This window comes from Odocoileus virginianus, chromosome 16 (genome assembly GCF_023699985.2).
Source record: "Odocoileus virginianus isolate 20LAN1187 ecotype Illinois chromosome 16, Ovbor_1.2, whole genome shotgun sequence".
Lineage (NCBI taxonomy): Eukaryota > Metazoa > Chordata > Mammalia > Artiodactyla > Cervidae > Odocoileus > Odocoileus virginianus.
The window spans coordinates 35989979-36007283 of NC_069689.1; the positions used below are offsets into that span (position 1 = coordinate 35989979).

The 17305-nt window shown below is 38.1% G+C and overlaps 1 long non-coding RNA gene across 1 annotated transcript in view; it reads left to right on the plus strand.

The window, feature by feature from the left end:
- LOC139038729 (uncharacterized) overlaps positions 1-17305 on the plus strand; it is a 267167-nt gene that overhangs the window by 232976 nt on the left and 16886 nt on the right. Inside the window, exon 4 of the long non-coding RNA XR_011491847.1 lies at positions 17079-17174. This is a non-coding gene — a long non-coding RNA (uncharacterized lncRNA). The remainder of the gene's footprint in view (positions 1-17078; positions 17175-17305) is intronic.

Consider the following 17305-nt stretch of genomic DNA (forward strand, 5'->3'; position numbering starts at 1 on the left):
GTTGAATCATATGGTAGTTCTACTTTAATTTTTTAAGGAATCTCCATACTGTTTTTCATAGTGACTATACCAGCTTACATTCCCACCAGCAGTGTATGAGGGTTCTCTTTTGAAAGAGATTTACTTTAAATAAATAAAGCATTGGCAACACACACACACACACACACAAGTCCTACTTAAGTAGAAAGAATTTAACTATATGATTCATTCAAGGTCTGCAAGTAGTCACAATCAGAGATATAGATGCAGATAATGATACTTGAAAAATGACAAGATAGTAACAAGCAATGGGAAGTTACAAAGCAACCAAAAAAGAATAATAGAAAAGACAGGACAGATACATAGCACCAGAGAATTTTTAAAAAAGAAAATCTGAAGCAATTGACTGTCAGATTAAGCTGATTAACTTGTGTGAGAGTTGATTCTGACTGAGCCAGAACTGAAGACTTAGAGGGTTCCTTGCAGATAAAAATTAGAAAATTCAGTCTGACTTGGTAGAATGCAGAAATGGGATCCAGTAGAGTGTTTAGTAAAGGTTTATCTAAATAAACTTTTAATTTTGGAATAGCTTAGATTTACTGAAAAGTTTCAGAGTTAGTACAGATAATCCCATATACCACTTCTCCTATTGTAAACACCTTATATTTGGGTGGTACATTGGTCACAATTAATGAGCAAACATTGATACATTATTGTTAACTAAAGTCCACAGTTTTTCAGATTTCCTTAGTGGTTACCAAGTGCTATTTTCTACCCCACAGTCCCATCCAAGATATCACATTAATTTAGTCGGCAATTCTTAATCTCTTGGCTGTAATATAATTACTTAGACTATACTTGTTCTTGATGACCCTGAAACACTGTAGGAATACAGGGCAGGTATTTTGTTCAATGTCCTTCTATTGAGATTTTTCTGAGTTTTTCTCATGATTACACTGGTGTGTTTTGGAGAGGAAGATCACAGAGGTAAAGTGTCATTTTCATCACACCACATCAAGAATGTACATTATCAACATGAATTGTCACTGTCGATGCTACTCTTAGTCACTTGATTGAGGCAGTGTGCAGATTTCTGCACTGTAAAGTTACTCATTCCCCCCCTTTCTACACCCTGCTCCTTGGAAGGAAGTTCCTCTGCAGAACCCCCACTTAAGAAGTGAGAAGTCATGCTCCCTCTTCTTTAGGGTAGAGTATCCAAATCTCATTTGTGTATTTACTTAATTTTTAGTATCAGTTTGGACTCATGAATATATATATATGTTCTTTGGGTTATTGCTGCTGCTGTTCAGTCACTCAGTTGTGTCCGACTCTTTGCAACCCCATGGACTGCAGCACGCCAGATTTTCTGTCCTTCACCATCTCCCGGATCTTGCTCAAACTCATGTCCATTGAGTCAGTGACTTTGGGTTATAATCTGATACTATTTTATTTTGTTGCTCAAAAATTGTATCTTTGTTTATTGAGAGGTCTTCCCCTTGACTTCTGTGTCTCTTTGACATACTCCCATCATTGTGTGTCTGTGTATGTGTGTGGGGCATGTGGGTTACTCTCTAAAATTATGAGATTTTCCCAGTTTATCTTATATATTTCCTGCCCCAGGTTTAGAATCAGCCATTTCTCCAAGGAGCCTTAGTTCCTTTAATTAAAGAATGGTTCTGGAAACCAATATCTGGGTGTTAAGTATACTTGTTGCTACTGGGAGTCTTCACCTTCATGGATCACAGTCTTGTCATGGTGAAGGGGCTTGCATAACTCAATAAAGCTATTAGTCATATCAAGTAGGGCCACCCAAGACAGATGGGTCAAAGTGAAGGGTTCTGACAAAACGTGGTCAACTGGAGAAGGAAATGGCAACCCACTCCAATATTCTTGCCTAAAGGACCTCATGAACAGTATGAAAAGTCAAAAAGATATGACAGCAGAAGATGAGCCTGCCTGGTTGAAAGGTGTCCAATATGCTACTGGAGAAGAGCAGAGAGCAGTTTATTAGCTCCAGAAAGGATGAAGCTCCCGGGTCAAAAGGGAAATGATGCTTAATAGTGGATGTGTCTGGTGGTGAAAGTAAAGTTTGATGCTATAAAGAACAATATTGCATAGGAACCTGAAATGTTAGGTCCGTGAATCAAGTCATTGGACATGGTCAAGCAAGAGGTGGCAAGTTGAACATCAACATCATAGGAATCAGTGAACTAAAATGGATGGGAGTGGGTGAGTTTAATTCAGATGTCCATTGGCAAGAATCCCTTAGAAGAAATGGAGTAGCCCTCATAGTTAACAAGAGAGTCCAAAATGCAGTATTAGGTACAATCTCAAAAATGACAGAATGATCTAGAATCATTTCCAAGGCAAACCATTCAACATCACAGTAATCTAAGTCTATGCCCCAACCGCTGATGCTGAAGAAGCTGAAGTTGACCAGTTCTGTACACACCTATAACCTTCTAGAACTATCCCCAAAAGAAGATGCCCTTGTCATCCTAGGGGATTGGAATGAAAAAGTAGGAAATCAAAAGATGCCGAAATAACTGGCATTTTGGCCTTGCGGTACAAAATGAAGCAGGGCAAAGGCTAACAGTTTTGTCAAGAGAACATGCTGTCATAGCTTGTCCCAACAACCCAAGAGTCACCTCTACACATGGACATCACCAGATGGTCAGTACCAAAATCAGATTCATTATATTCTTTGCAGCCAAAGATGGAGAAGCTCTGTACAATCAGCAAAAACAAAATCTGGAGTTGACTATGGCTCAGATCATGAGCTCCTTAGTGCAAAATTCAGGCTTAAATTGAAAAAAAGTAGGGAAGGCTCAGTGGTAAAGAATCCACCTGCCAATGTAGGAGATGCAGGAGAGGTGAGTTCAAATCCTGGGTCAGGAAGATCCCCTGAAGGAAGTAATGGCAACCCACTCTAATATTCTTGCCTGGGAAATCCCACGGACAATGGAGCCTGATGGGCTAGAGTCCATAGGGGTGCAAGAGTCAGACACGACTGAGCACAAGCAGGCGCAGGAAAGGGAAAACCACTAGGCCATACAGGTATGACCTAACTCAAAACCCTTAGATTGTACAGTGGAGGTAATGAATAGACTGAAGGAATTAGATCTGGTAGACAGAGTGTCTGAAGAACTATGGATGGAAGTTTGTAACGTTGTACAGGAGGCAACGACCAAAACTATCCTGAAGGAAAAGATACACAACAAAGCAAAGTGGTTGTCTGAGGAGGCTTTACCAATAGCTGAAGAAAGAAGAGAAGTGAAAGGCAAGGGAGAAAGGAAAAGATATACCTAACAATGCAGAGTTCCAGAGAATGGCAAGGAGAGAAAAGAAGGCCTTCTTAAATGAAGCATGCAAAGAAATAGAGGAAGACAATGGGATGGGAAAGGCTAGAGATCTCTTCAAGAAAATTGGAGATATCAAAGGAACATTTCATTCAAGGAGGGGCACAATAAAGGACAGAGGCAAGCAAGGACCTAACAGAGGCAGAAGAGATTCAGAAGTGGCAAGAACACACAGAAGACTAACACAAAAAAGGTCTTAATGACCCAGATGACCACAGTGGTGTGGTCACTCTCCTAGAGCTGAATATCCTGGAGTGTGAAGTCAGGTGGGCCATAGGAAGCATTACTACAAACAAAGCTAGTGGAGGAGATAGAATCCCAGTTCAGCTATTTAAAGTCCTAAAATATGATGTGTTAGATGCTACACTGAATATGTCAGCAAATTTGGAAAACTCAACAGTGGCCACAGGACTGGAAAAGGTCAGTTTTCATTCCAGTCCCAAAGAAGGGCAATGTCAAAGAATATTCAAACTACCATACAATTGTGCTCATTTCCCATGCTAGCAAACTAATGCTCAACACCTTTCAAGCTGGGCTTTAGCAGTATGTGAACCAAGAGCTTCCAGATGTACAAGCTGGGTTTAGAAAAGGCAGAGGAACCAGAGATCAAATTGCCAACCTTCGCTGGATCATGGAGAAAGCAAGGGAATTCCAGGAAAAATATATTTTCGCTTCATTAACTATACAAAAGCCTTTGACTGTGTGAATAAAAACAAACTGTGGGAAATTAATTAAATGGGAATACTAGACCAACTTACTTACCTGTCTCCTGAGAAACCTGTATGCAGGTCAAGAAGCAACAGTTGGAACCAGACATGGAACAAATGAGTAGCTCAAAACTGGGAAAAGAATATGACATGTCTGTATGTTGTCACCCTGTTTATTTCACTTACATGCAGAGTACATCATACCGTATGCCAGGCTGGGTGAATCACAAACTGGAATCAGATTGCAGGGAGAGATATCAACAACCTCGGACATGCAGATGATACCTCTTTAATGGCAGAAAGTGAAGAGGAACTAAAGAGCCTCTTGATGAAGGTGAAAGAGGAGAAGGAAAAAGCTGGCTTAAAACTCAACATTCAAAAAACTAAGATCATGGCATCCAGTCCCATCACGTCGTGGCAAACAGGTAGGGAAAAAGTGGACACAGGGACAGATTTTATTTTCTTGGGCTTCAAAATCACTGCAGGCTGTGACTGCAGCCATGAAATTAAAAGATGCTTACTCCTTGGAAAGAATGCTATGACAAACCCAGACAGCATATTAAAAAAGCAAAAGCATCACTTTGCCAGCTAAGGTCTATATTGTCAAAACTATGGTTTTTCCAGTAGTCATGTGTGGATGTGAGAGTTATACCATAAAGGCTGCGTACCTAAGAATGGATGCTTTCGAATTGTGGTGTTGAAGAAGACTCTTGAGAGTTCCTTGGAGGTCAGGGAGATCAAACCAGTCAATCCTAAAGGAAATCAGTCCTGAATATTCTTTGGAAGGACTGATTCTGAAGCTGAAGCTGCAGTACTTTGGCTACTTGATGAGAAGGGCCAACTCACTGGAAAAGACTTTGATGCTAGAAAAGATTGAAGGCAAAAGGAGAAGGGAGCAGCAGAGGATGAGATGGTTAGGTATATCACTGACTCAATGGACATGAATTTGAGCAAACTCTGGGAGACAGTGGAGGACAGAGGAAACTGGGATGCTGCAATCCACGGGATCACAAAGAGTCAGACACAACTTAGCCACTGAACAAGAACGACAACTTCTTGCATTGCTTCAGGATTTCCTAGCTAACACACTTTAAAAAATATGTGTTCTGCATACATTAAAAGCTGGAGAGGGTGTAGAGAAAATCAAATCCTCTTGCACTGTTGGTTGGAAAGTAAATTGATACAGTCACTATAGAGAACAGTATAGAGGTCCTTGAAAAACTAAAAATAGAAGTACCATATGATCCAGCAATCCCACTCATTGGCAAATATCCAGAGAAAATCATAATTTAAAAAGATACATGCACCCCCCACACACAATGTTCATTGCAGCACTACGTACTATAGCCAAGACATGGAAGAAACTTAATTCCCATTGACAAATAATTGGATAAAGTAGATGCGGTACATATATACAGTGGAATATTACTCAGCCATAAAAAGCAATGAAATAATGCCTTTTGCAGAGACATGGTTGGACCTAGAGACTGTCATATAGAGTGAAGTAAGGAAAGAGAAAAAACAAATATAGTATAATATCACTCATGTAGAATCTACAAAAATGATACAGATGAACTTATTTGCAAAGTAGAAACAGAGACACAGATGTAGGCAGCAAATGCAAGGACACCAAAGAGGGGAGGGTGACAGGATAAATAGGGAAATTGAGATTAACTTATATACATTACTATATGTAAAATAGATAACTAATGAGACCCTACTGCACAGCAGAGAGAACTCCACTCAGTTCTCTGTGGTGACTTGAAGGAAATCCAGAAAAGAAGGAATGTAAATGTATGTAGCTGGTTCACTTTGCTGCACTGCAGAAACTACATAACACAACATTGTAAAGCAACTATACCCAAAAAATCAACTCAAAAAGAGAACTTGTGAATGCATGTATACCTGTGCATATGTGTGTGTGTGTACACATGTACATATATACACAGAGAGAGAGAGAGAGACATACCTTGGAGCAACTGAAAGTTCAGTTCCAAGACACTGCATTAAAGCAAATATCATAATATAGCAAGTTATGTGAATTTTGCAGTTCCCAGTGCACATAAAAGTTATGTTTATACTACACTATACATGGAACAACAGACTGGTTCCAAATAGGAAAAGGAGCACGTCAAGGCTGTATATTGTCACCCTGCTTATGTAACTTATATGCAGAATACATCATGATAAACACTGGGCTGGATGAAGCACCAGCTGGAATCAAGATTGCCAGGAGAAATATAAATAACCTCAGATGTGCAGATGACACCACCCTTATGGCAGAAAGTGAAGAACTAAAGAGCCTCTTGATGAAAGTGAAGAAGGAGAGTGAAAAAGTTGGCTTAAAGCTCAACATTCAGAAAACTAAGATCATGGCATCTGGTCCCATCAGTTCATGGCAAATAGATGGGAAAACAATGAAACAGTGAGAGACTTTATTTTGGGGGGATCCAAAATCACTGCAGATGGTGATTGCAGCCATGGAATTAAAGGATGCTTGCTCCTTGGAAGAAAAGTTATGACCAACTTAGATAGCATATTAAAAAAGCAGACATTACTTTGCCAACAAAGGTCCATTTAGTCAAAGTTATGGTTTTTCCAGTAGTCGTGTGTGGATGTGAGAGCTGGAGTACAAAGAAAGCTGAGTGCCAAAGAATTGATGCTTTTGAACTGTGGTGTTGGAGAAGGCTCTTGAGAGTCCCTTGGGCAGCGAAGAGATCCAACCAGTCCATCCTAAAGGAAATCAGTCCTGAGTATTCATTGGAAGGACTTATGCTGAAGCTGAAGCCAATATTTTGGCCACCTGATGTGAAGAACTGACTCATTTGAAAAGACTCTGATGCCGGGAAAGATTGAAGGCAGGAGGAGAAGGGGGTGTCTGAGGATGAGATGGTTGGATGCATCATCAATTCTGACATGAATTTGAACAGGCTCCAGGACTTGGTGATGGACAGGGAAGCCTGACATGCTGTAGTCTATGGGGTCACAAAGTGTCAGACATGACTGAGCGACTGAACTGAACTGAATGGAAAACATACTTTATTACTAAAAAACAAAGATCGTGGCATCTGGTCGCATCACTTCAAGGCAGATAGATGGGGAAACAATGGGAACAGTGACAGATTTTATTTTCTTGGGCTCCAAAATCACTGAAGATGGTTACTGCATCCATGAAATTAAAAGATGCTTGCTCCTTGGAAGAAAAACTATGACAAACCTAGTCAGCCTATTAAAAACCAGAGACATTACTGACAAAGGTCCACGTAGTCAAAGCTATGGTTTTTCCAGCAGTCATGTATGGATGTGAGAGTTGGGCCATAAAGAAGGCTGAGCACCAAAGAATTGATGCTTTTGAACTGTGGTGTTGGAGAAGACTCCTGAGAATCCCTTGGACTGGAGATCCAACTAGTCAATCCTAAAGGAGATCTCCTGAATATTCCTTGGAAGGACTGATTACCAAGCTCAAGTTTCAATACTTTGGACACCTGATGAGAAGAACTGACTCATTAGAAAAAATCATGATGCTGGAAAAGACTGAAGACAGGAGGAGAAGGGGACAGCAGAGGATGGTTGAATGTCATCAGTGACCTGATGGAAATGAATTTGAGCAAGCTCCAGAAGTTGGTGATGGACAGATAAGCCTGGCATGCACCAGTCAATGGGGTCGCAAAGAATCGGACAGGACCTAACTGAACTGAACTGAGCCCTGTGGGAAACAAAATTAAAATACGCTGCTTATGTGTAGTTTCTTCCCTTGCCTTTAGTCTAATGTCTCCACCCTTCTCCAAAACTACTTAATCCAGATGCCATGGGTTTTGACAAAGGCAGAGTGTCATGCATCTGTCACTCCAGTATCATATGTAATACTTCCCTCTACAAACCCATATCTGTTTCTGAGTATATGGTGCACACTGTTGTGAAAGATGTCTTACCTTTTACTTACGTCAATTTGTAGTTAGATTTTCTTTTACCCTTTGTAGCTTCGAAAGCACCTGATGGATCATCTTAAATACAGTAACTGTACTTCTGAAGGCAAGAAAATGTATATATATATATATATATATATATATATATATATACATGTATGTATATATATATATATATATTAAGGCTTTTAACAACAGCTTTATAAAATATAGATTCTGAAAACCTGTATTGTAATTACTTATTTGGAGCTTCCCTGGTGGCTCAATGATAAGGAATCTGCCTGCTAATGCAGGAGACATGGGTTCAATTCCTGAGTCAGGAAGATCCCTAGAAAAAGGAAACGACAACCCACTCCAGTATTCTTCCCTGAGAAATCCCATGGACAGAGGAGCCTGGCAGACTGCAGTCCATAGGGTCTCAAAGAGTCGGATACGACTGAAGCAACTGAGCACATATGCACACATCTATTCTATAGACGTTTATAATTTAACTCATTCACTTAGCTCTACAGAGTCTTAATAACTCAACGGGGATTCTGCATACACATAATGAATATTTCATTATGTCTTTACTTATATATTGAAAGTACAGACAGTTTTTAATAGCTTAGATTTCCTCTTCTACAATTCTACAGTGCTGCAAGAAATTTTGAATAAGAAAATGATATATTTTTATGTCCAAAAGAAAAAATGTTTACAAGTTTTATTTTCTGCTGTTTGTAATATGTTACTCTTATAAGCAAATAAGGTCAAACTTATGATTTTCATAAATGTAATTTTTCAAATTTTATAAAAGCTAAACCTTCTCTTATTTAATGTAATGAACAGGTGATGGTGACATGCATAATGCAGTTTTCATAAATGAAGGTAAATGTAAGTTCATATTTCTGTATTCAAGAAAAATGTAAACTAACTCAATAGAGGTGAGCAATGTTAGCCTTAAGGAGTTAATCATCAGAGTGACTGAGGGAAAATAGTATAATTAGCAATATATGAAGGTACTCATTAAGGTGAACCAAGGCACATAATGTAGTTTGCAACGTAATGTAAACCAAAGCCAAAGTTCCCATAGCAACACAAACTTTTCTCCAATGTACATATACTCTGTTTTGGATTGCCAGTTAGATTCTAAATTTGTAATTTCTTATGCAGGTAAGTAATAAGAGTATGTCTGAAAACAATAACATTTGTGTACTCAAGTTTCGATGTGTTTAAATTTGCAAGCTTCACACTTAGTTTTCTTTGCAGTTGTTGTTTTAGTAGCTAAGTCGAGTCCTACTACTCTTTTGCGACCCCATGGAACTCTAGCCCCAGGCTCCTCTGACAACGGGATTTCCCAGGCAAGAATACTGGAGTGGGTTGCCATTCCTTCTCCAGGGGAACTTCCCCACTCAGGGAGCAAACCTGAGTATCCTGCATATTCTTTACCACTGAGCCACCAGTTGATATTCCCAAAAATCATGCTGGTGTGCATGCTCAGTCGCTTCAGTCATGTAGAACTCTGTGTAATACTGTGGACTGTACCCTGCTAGGTTCTTCTGTCCACGGGATTCTTCCGGCAAGAATACTGGAATGGGTTGCCATGCCTTCTCCAGGGGATCTTCCTGATACAGGGGTCAGAAACCTTGCAGGCCGATTCTTTACCATCTGAATCACTAGGGGTATGCTGGCCTTTCAAGTTATTGCCATGAAATTACATTTATCTCATTTGTGGCAATGTTTGTAAATACCTTAATTGTTTTAAGTTTGCATGTGTTAGGGTGCATATATTTTGTGATGTGCTTAAAAATCTTTGTTGATTAAATCTAGTGGTATTTAAATATAAGATTATATAAATATTAGGAAATCTAATAGCTTTCCCTAAAGTATTTCACATAAGCAGTAAAATATCAGATACCATAAAAATAATATTCTTTCTTCAAGATGGGTTATTATATTGTTACTCATTCTGCAGGGAAAATTTTTTTCTTCTACAATTTTGGCTCAGTAATCCATTCCATTATAGCTATGTCTTTACTTTGTTTTTCTTCTTTATAAAATAAAACAGGACTGTTTAAATTTACAAAGTATTTTATAATCATTTGTATACTAATTCTCATAAAATTTTTGTGAATGTGTAAGATGGGTGGTAACTACAATTACTTGTATTTTATGTATGGAAAAAGAGGCAAACACCCAAGATCACACAGTAAGAGCAAACTGGCAAAACACTATAGATATTCAGCATAACCAACCTTAATTTACACATTATATATGTATATATAAATGGAAAGTGGAAATAACTTGGAGAAAAGTCATGTATTTTATTTCATATTTACATATTTTATTCACCTAGATATAAATTCTTATTCATTTTTATTAAGACTCAATAATCAAATGCTTAGAATATTCTAGAGAATCCTAGTGAATCTTTATTTCAAAGAGAAATTGAAATTTTCATGATTTAAATTATTGACAGATTTTGCTCATTGTAAAATGGAAAGAGTTTAAAAGAGGCATTATTTTTGCCAATCTATCCATCCTCAATTTGAATGCCCTCAAATATTTATGTCTTTGAATTACATTATGATAGAGACAGAAGGATCAATCTTTAAGTGAAGATTAGTGTGAAGTCTCAAAATTAAACCATCTTGGAATTCAACTCTCCATGATACTTAACTTAGGTATACAACAAAGTATCTGACATGTGGCAGATAATATTATTTATTTTACAATTTGCAAAGACGGAATGCTGGTGCTCCTGCTAAGTCGCTTCAGTCATGTCCGACTCTTGGTGACCCCATGGACTGCAGCCTACCAGGCTCCTCCATCCATGGGATTTTCCAGGCAAGAGTACTGGAGTGGGATGCCATTTGCTTCTCCAAAGACAGAATAAAAATATAAAAATCTTACCAAACTTTTCAGAAAATATAGATTTCCATTTCTCTATTAGTTAAAATGTATTTTTGATAAGCATATATGAAGTCAGAGATGCTGAAAATGTTAAAACTCCTCTTCAATTAAAAATAAAATGAAATTAATAGTTATAAGGAGTATAAATGACATCAATATTTTAACATTTTCTAGGACCTACAGATATTCTTACTGTGGTGCAAATATAAATGGTTTCATTCATGTTGATATTAAAATGAAAATACGTATGTCAGAATATAAATTTTAAAACAATGATGTCCAATTTCAGGGCGAGAAATTATCCCTTTTGAGATAATAATAAATATTCAAGTTTTCCTCTCTGAAGGTAATATTTTTTGTCTAAATCAACATACTTTACCATTTTTAAACTTTTCTCATCATATTTTTGACAGCAGGTTTTCCAATTTTGACAGCTCTCTAAAAGTGATTTTAACAGCCGAGTGATTTCTCTTCTAAGCAAAGTCAGATTATGTGAAATGTCAATGTAAAAACTATACACTCTGACACATAATCATTTTTAGTTGAATTTACTTATTAATTTTGCTTGCTATTGCTAATAAAACATAAGTGCCTAGCTAATTGTATTGCCTTTTGAAATGTTTTAAACGTATTAAAGCTGTATCCTTTTCACTAGAAAATGTCTCACTTTATCACAGTTACCCTTCCAAAAATGGAGAGGAGAGAGGAGTAGCAATGCTAGTTAGAGAAAAGGCAACTGAGAAACTCAGCAAACTGGCTGAAGTGAAAATACAAGCCTACATTGGTTAAACCAGGGTGGAAACATGTCTGTGTTCCCTGAAGAAGCACTTGAAAAACTCAAGCATGTCTCTTCTCCCCTTCCTCACATAACCCAATATTCCTAACTCCCATTACTGATATTCTGATTATTTCCAGAGCAGGTGATAGAGAATATTTTTCCACCTACCCACACTCTCACTGATCAAAAGTCCTTGGAATGTTGTTTTGCTTGCTATTCAGTCGCCCAGTCATGTCTGACTCTTTGCAACCCCATGAACTACAGCACGCCAGGCCTCTCTGTCACTCAACATCTCACAAAGTTTGCCCACGATCATTACCTTGGTGATGCCATCCAGCCATCTCATCCTCTGACGCCCTCTTCTCCTCTGCCCTCAGAAAGTCCCTGGAGACAGTTTAAATGAAAACTGACATTTTTTTGACTGAATTACTACAGTTAATTTCCTCAATCCTTTATTTCATGATCAAAGTGTTGAAGTAGGTGAAGTGATCATCTGGTAAATATAAATAAATGGGTTGTCAGTTCAAAAGTTATCTTCTCTTCTTAGTATTTTCTCTAGTCTCCTGTTTCTTGATTACTATTTTGGCAACTGAAAGCTTGTCTCTTCATAGAATGACTTTGTCACAATTTTAAAGAAAAAAAGTTTTACAGAAGAGGGTTTCATTTTAGCAGATGATCCATCTAACCACAGTTCTAAATAGAATTAAAATGTCATCTTTGTGCATAAAAAGAAATTCCAGTAAACCAAAAATTTAAACATTGCAAAGTTTTTAAGAGCAAAAATTTTAAGTTAGTCTCATTAGATGAATTCATTGAGGATTACACATTGTCTAAATTAGTAAATTGAATTCTAAATTATCCTATGTTCCTCATCATTGTAGAAATGTCCCACTACATGTTGAATGAGTAGACTTTTCTTAGACAAATAAGGAGCATTAATTGCATTTTGAAAGCTAGACAAGTAAACAAACAGTCAAAATTACAAACAAGATTCAACAACTCAGTAGCATGACTCTATGTGAAGTGGAAAACAATAGAGAAATAACTTTAAAATTCCAAGAGAAAATTATTTCCAGTCAGACTATCAATCAAGTGTGAAAGTAGAATATAGACTTTTTAGGTGACATGTAAAATAATTTACCTTGTATTTAGCCTTTCTCAGAAAGCTATTAAAAGATGCACTCCATCAATTAAAAAAAGTAAGCAACACTATAGAGTCCAGCAACTCAGCAAACAGGAAATCAAACTCAGGAAAGAAACAAAGGGGATTTGCAAGGTGATGGAGTAGGCCTAAACTGCTGATTGTACAGGCTGGATCAGAAGAATAGACATACCCAAAAACATAAAAGGAAAAGAAATTAATATGTTGCCTGATGTGTTTGAATATATGGAAACAATTTTTCCGTTTTGGTACAAAATTGGCTCTGAAAAAAACGATGTAAAAAACAAATGTAAAGCTGTGTAATTATGAACCAAATTCCAAGAAAAAGTTGTACAAGAAAATTAATGTAATCAAAGGAAAAGAACACCTAAACCATGAACAAAATTTACATTGTAAAGAACATGTAACAAGAGAATATTTTTAACAACTTTATTGACATGTGACTCACATATCATGATACTCAGTCTTCCAAGGTAGATACTTCAGTGGTTTTAGTATATTCACAGGCTTGTGCAATCTTCCATACTATCTCAATCTATATGAAACCTATAGCCATTACCAGTCATTCCCTATTCCTTTCTTCCCCAGCCCCTGGCAGCCAATAATTTACTTAGTATCTCTATAGATTTACCTAGTCTAGACAGTTTTACAAATGGAGCTATACAGTATGTGATCTTCTGTGACTGAATTCTTTGATTTAGCTTAATGCTTTCAATATCCATCCATATTTTAGCCTGTATCAAGACTTCATTTTTTTCATTGCAAATAATATTACATCATAAGGATATAGTACATTTTGGTTATCACCCGTCTGCAGATGAAAATTTGGGTTGTTTCCACCTGTTAGCTATTATAAATAATGTTGATGTGAATATTTGCATACAAGTTTTGGGAGGCTTCCCAGGTGGCGAGGTGGTAAAGAATCCACTTGCCAATATAGGAGACACAGGAGACGTAGGCTTGATCCTTGGGTTGGAAAGATCCCCTGGAGTAGGAAATGGCAACCTGCTCTAGTATTCTTGCCTGGAAGATTCCATGGACAGAGGAGCCTGGTGGGCTATGGTCCATGGGATTGCAAAGAGGCAGACATGACTGAGCACATACACATACAAGTTTTTGAGTGAACATATGTTTTTTATTTCTTTGGGGCACATACCTAGCAAATTGCTAGGTCATCTGGTAACTCTGTTTAACATTTCAAGAAATTGCCACATCATTTTACAAAATAGTTTTACCATTTTGCAATCCCATCAGCAGTGCCTGAGAGTTTCAATTTCTCCATATTCTGGTCAACACTTGTTTTTTGTCCATCCTTTTTATTTTAGCCATCCTCATGGGTGTGAAGTGCTATATCATTGTGGTTTTGATGTACATTTCCCTAATGACTAGCAATGTTGGGCATCTTTTCATGTGATAAGTGCCAATTTAATATCTTTTTTAGAGAGACATCTACTCAAAACCTTTGTCAATTGTAAAACTGGGTTAGATTTTTTTGGTGAGTTGTAGGAGTTCTTTATATATTCCAAATACATGTGTGTGGCTGGGGAAGGGAAGATTTCCTAGCAGAGGGAACAGGAAATGCAAAAATCTTGTGGCAGGAGCAGTTTTGGTGTAAGAGAGGCACTGCTGGGAGACTAGACAGAATGATGGGAGAGAGCAAATGGCTATGAAGTCACAGGGTAAGGAAGAACACAGGTAATGTGGGACCTTTATATCCTTGTCAGAATTTTGGTTTTTGGCCTGACTAAAATGAGATAGGCTTCCCTGGTGGCTCAGTGGTAAAGAACATTTCTGCTAAGGTAGGAGATATGGGTTGATCCCTGAGTCGGGAAGATCCCCTGCAGAAGGAAATGGCAACCCACTCCAGTATTCTTGTCCATGGGAAAAAGAGGAGCCTGTTGGGCTATAGTCCATGGGGTCACAAAAGACATGGACACAACTTAGCTACAAAACAACAGCAATGAAATAAGAGAAGAGTAGAAGGCTGAGCATAAAAATTAGATTGTATGAGTTAGATTTGAACATTTCCTTGCTACTGCTTAGGCCTTCCCTGATCTCTCAGTTGGTAAAGAATCTGCCTGCAATGCAGGAGACTCCAGATTCCTGGGTTGGGAAGATCCCCTGGAGAAGGGATAGGCTACCCACTCCAGTATTCTTGGGCTCCCCTTGTGGCTCAGCTGGTAAAGAATCTGCCCACAGTGTGGGAGACCTGGTTCAATCTTGGGTTGGGAAGATCCCCTGGAGAAGGGAAAGGCCACCCACTCCAATATTCTGGCCTGGAGAACTCCATGAACTGTATAGGCCATGGGGTCCCAAAGAGTCGGACACAACTGAGCGACTTTCACTTTTTCACTTTGCTATTGGATGAGTAAAAACTAAAAAGAGACAAGGACAGAAGCAGAGGCTTTTGTGATAACCCAAATGAGATTTGGGAAGTGGCTTAGACCTCAGCTATGGCAATAAGCGTGAGCAAGAAATCGGTGAATTTGGGATACATTTTGAAAATAGCACTAACAGAAATACTGACAGCTTGGATACTGTATGTGAAATAAAAGTTAATGGCCAAAGACTATTCTAAGGAATTTTGTTTTGTGCAATTGAAAGAAAGGAGTTGCTTTAAGTTGTGAGAGAATACCAGAAGGTTACTTTTGGACATATTGAATTTAAGATGTTTCTTTTCTGTTCAAGTAGAGATATCCTGTGAGTAAATAATGTAATTTACAAAAGAAATTTGAACTGATCATTTATATTTATATAATTAATTTTATATGTTTATTGGTTATATGGAGCTTCCCAGGTGTCTCCGTGGGTAAAGAATCCACATGCAATGCAGGAGATGCAGGAGACCCAGGTTCAGTCCCTGGGCTGGGAAGATCCCCTAGAAGACAGCATGGCAACCCACTCCAATATTCTTTCCTGGAGAATCCCATGGTCAGAGGAGCTTGGGAGTCTCTTCTGAGGTCCATGGGTTGCAAAGTGTTGGACACGACTGAAGCAACTTAGCACAAGTACAATTGGCTATATGTTATATATTTTGTATATAAATATATTTTATAAATAATGTATACTTTATATTGAGCTTCCCAGGTGGTGCTAGTGGTAAAGAATCTGCCTTCCAATGCGGGAGTCATAAAAGATGTAAGAGAATGCCCTTGGCGAAGGAGACTGGAGGGCTACAGTGCATAGGTTAGCAAAGAGTTGGACACAGTTGAAGCAACTTAGCATGGATGCACATACTTTACGTTATTATTAAATATACACTTGTATATCAATGGCAATTAAAGTCTTGAGAGTGGATGTGTTCAACAGAGCAACTATGTGGGATAGAAAAGAGAATTGATATGAGTACTGAGTCTAGGGACACTGCAACATTCAGAAGTCAGGGAAAGTGGGCAGAGATAAAAAATGTAAGATGAAACATCCAGAGGTAGGAAAGCAAAACAAACATAAACAGAACCACACTGTGAGTTTGTTGTTCTGGAAACCCAATAAAGAAAATGATTCAAGTAGGAGGCTGTGCAATTTGGTCACATGTTAATGAGATTTCAAGAGTTCAAGTACAAAGAGGTCTGAGAATCAACCACTGTTTTTAGCAACATGGAATTCATGGCTGACCTTGATAAAAGCAATTTCAGTGGAGTTCTGTTGCTAAACCTCTGTCTAGAGTGGATTAAAGAGTGGGGGGAGAAGTTGGAAACTTCATATAGAAACTTCGTTTTCAAGTTTTGATTTTAGAGGAATGAGAGAAAAGGAGATGTTGGGAAGGGAAGGAGCCAGGAGGGTAGTAGAGTCAGAAGTGAGTCTTTTTAGAAACACAGGACAGAGCAACGTGTGCATGTGCTGTTGTGAACCATCCGGTATCAAGGGAAATGCATTCTGTACAGGAACGAGAAGGGAGAATGGTTAGTCCCACCTCAGAGAATCGGCGAGAAAGGCAAAGAACCTAGTACACCAGTTGGGCGCTAGTTTTTTCTAGTATGATAAATAAAGGTCAAGTAAATTTGCACACATAAAGTAAGGTCAAGAGATGTAGAGTCTGGGAAAAGTCTCTTCTGTTTACTTCAGTATTTTTAGTGGAGTAGAAATCACAGTCAACAACTTAGGATGAGGATGAGGAAAAAGTATTGGAAATTTGAGGCAAGAAGATGTAGAATAATCAGTTAAGTTTTATTAATGAACTGGGAAAATGCAATATGATTTTTAGACCACATGAAGGACCTGCTGGTGAAAAGTGATCCTTTTTTTTTTTTTTTTTTTTTTGCCTTTTTCATGCAGGATCTTAGTTCCCTGACCAGGGAGTGAACCCAGGTCCTTGGCAGTGAAAGCATGGAGTCCTAACCACTAGACTTTCCCAAAGACTCTAAATTTAAGGTAAGATTAGTCACCTGTTTTAGATATCTTTTCTCTGACTGCATTCAATTGTAAGTGGGCAAACGTTGAGTAGATTAAGGGTTTGATTTTACAAAAGTGGTGCTTTATTCAACTGAGTATGATGAAGCAAG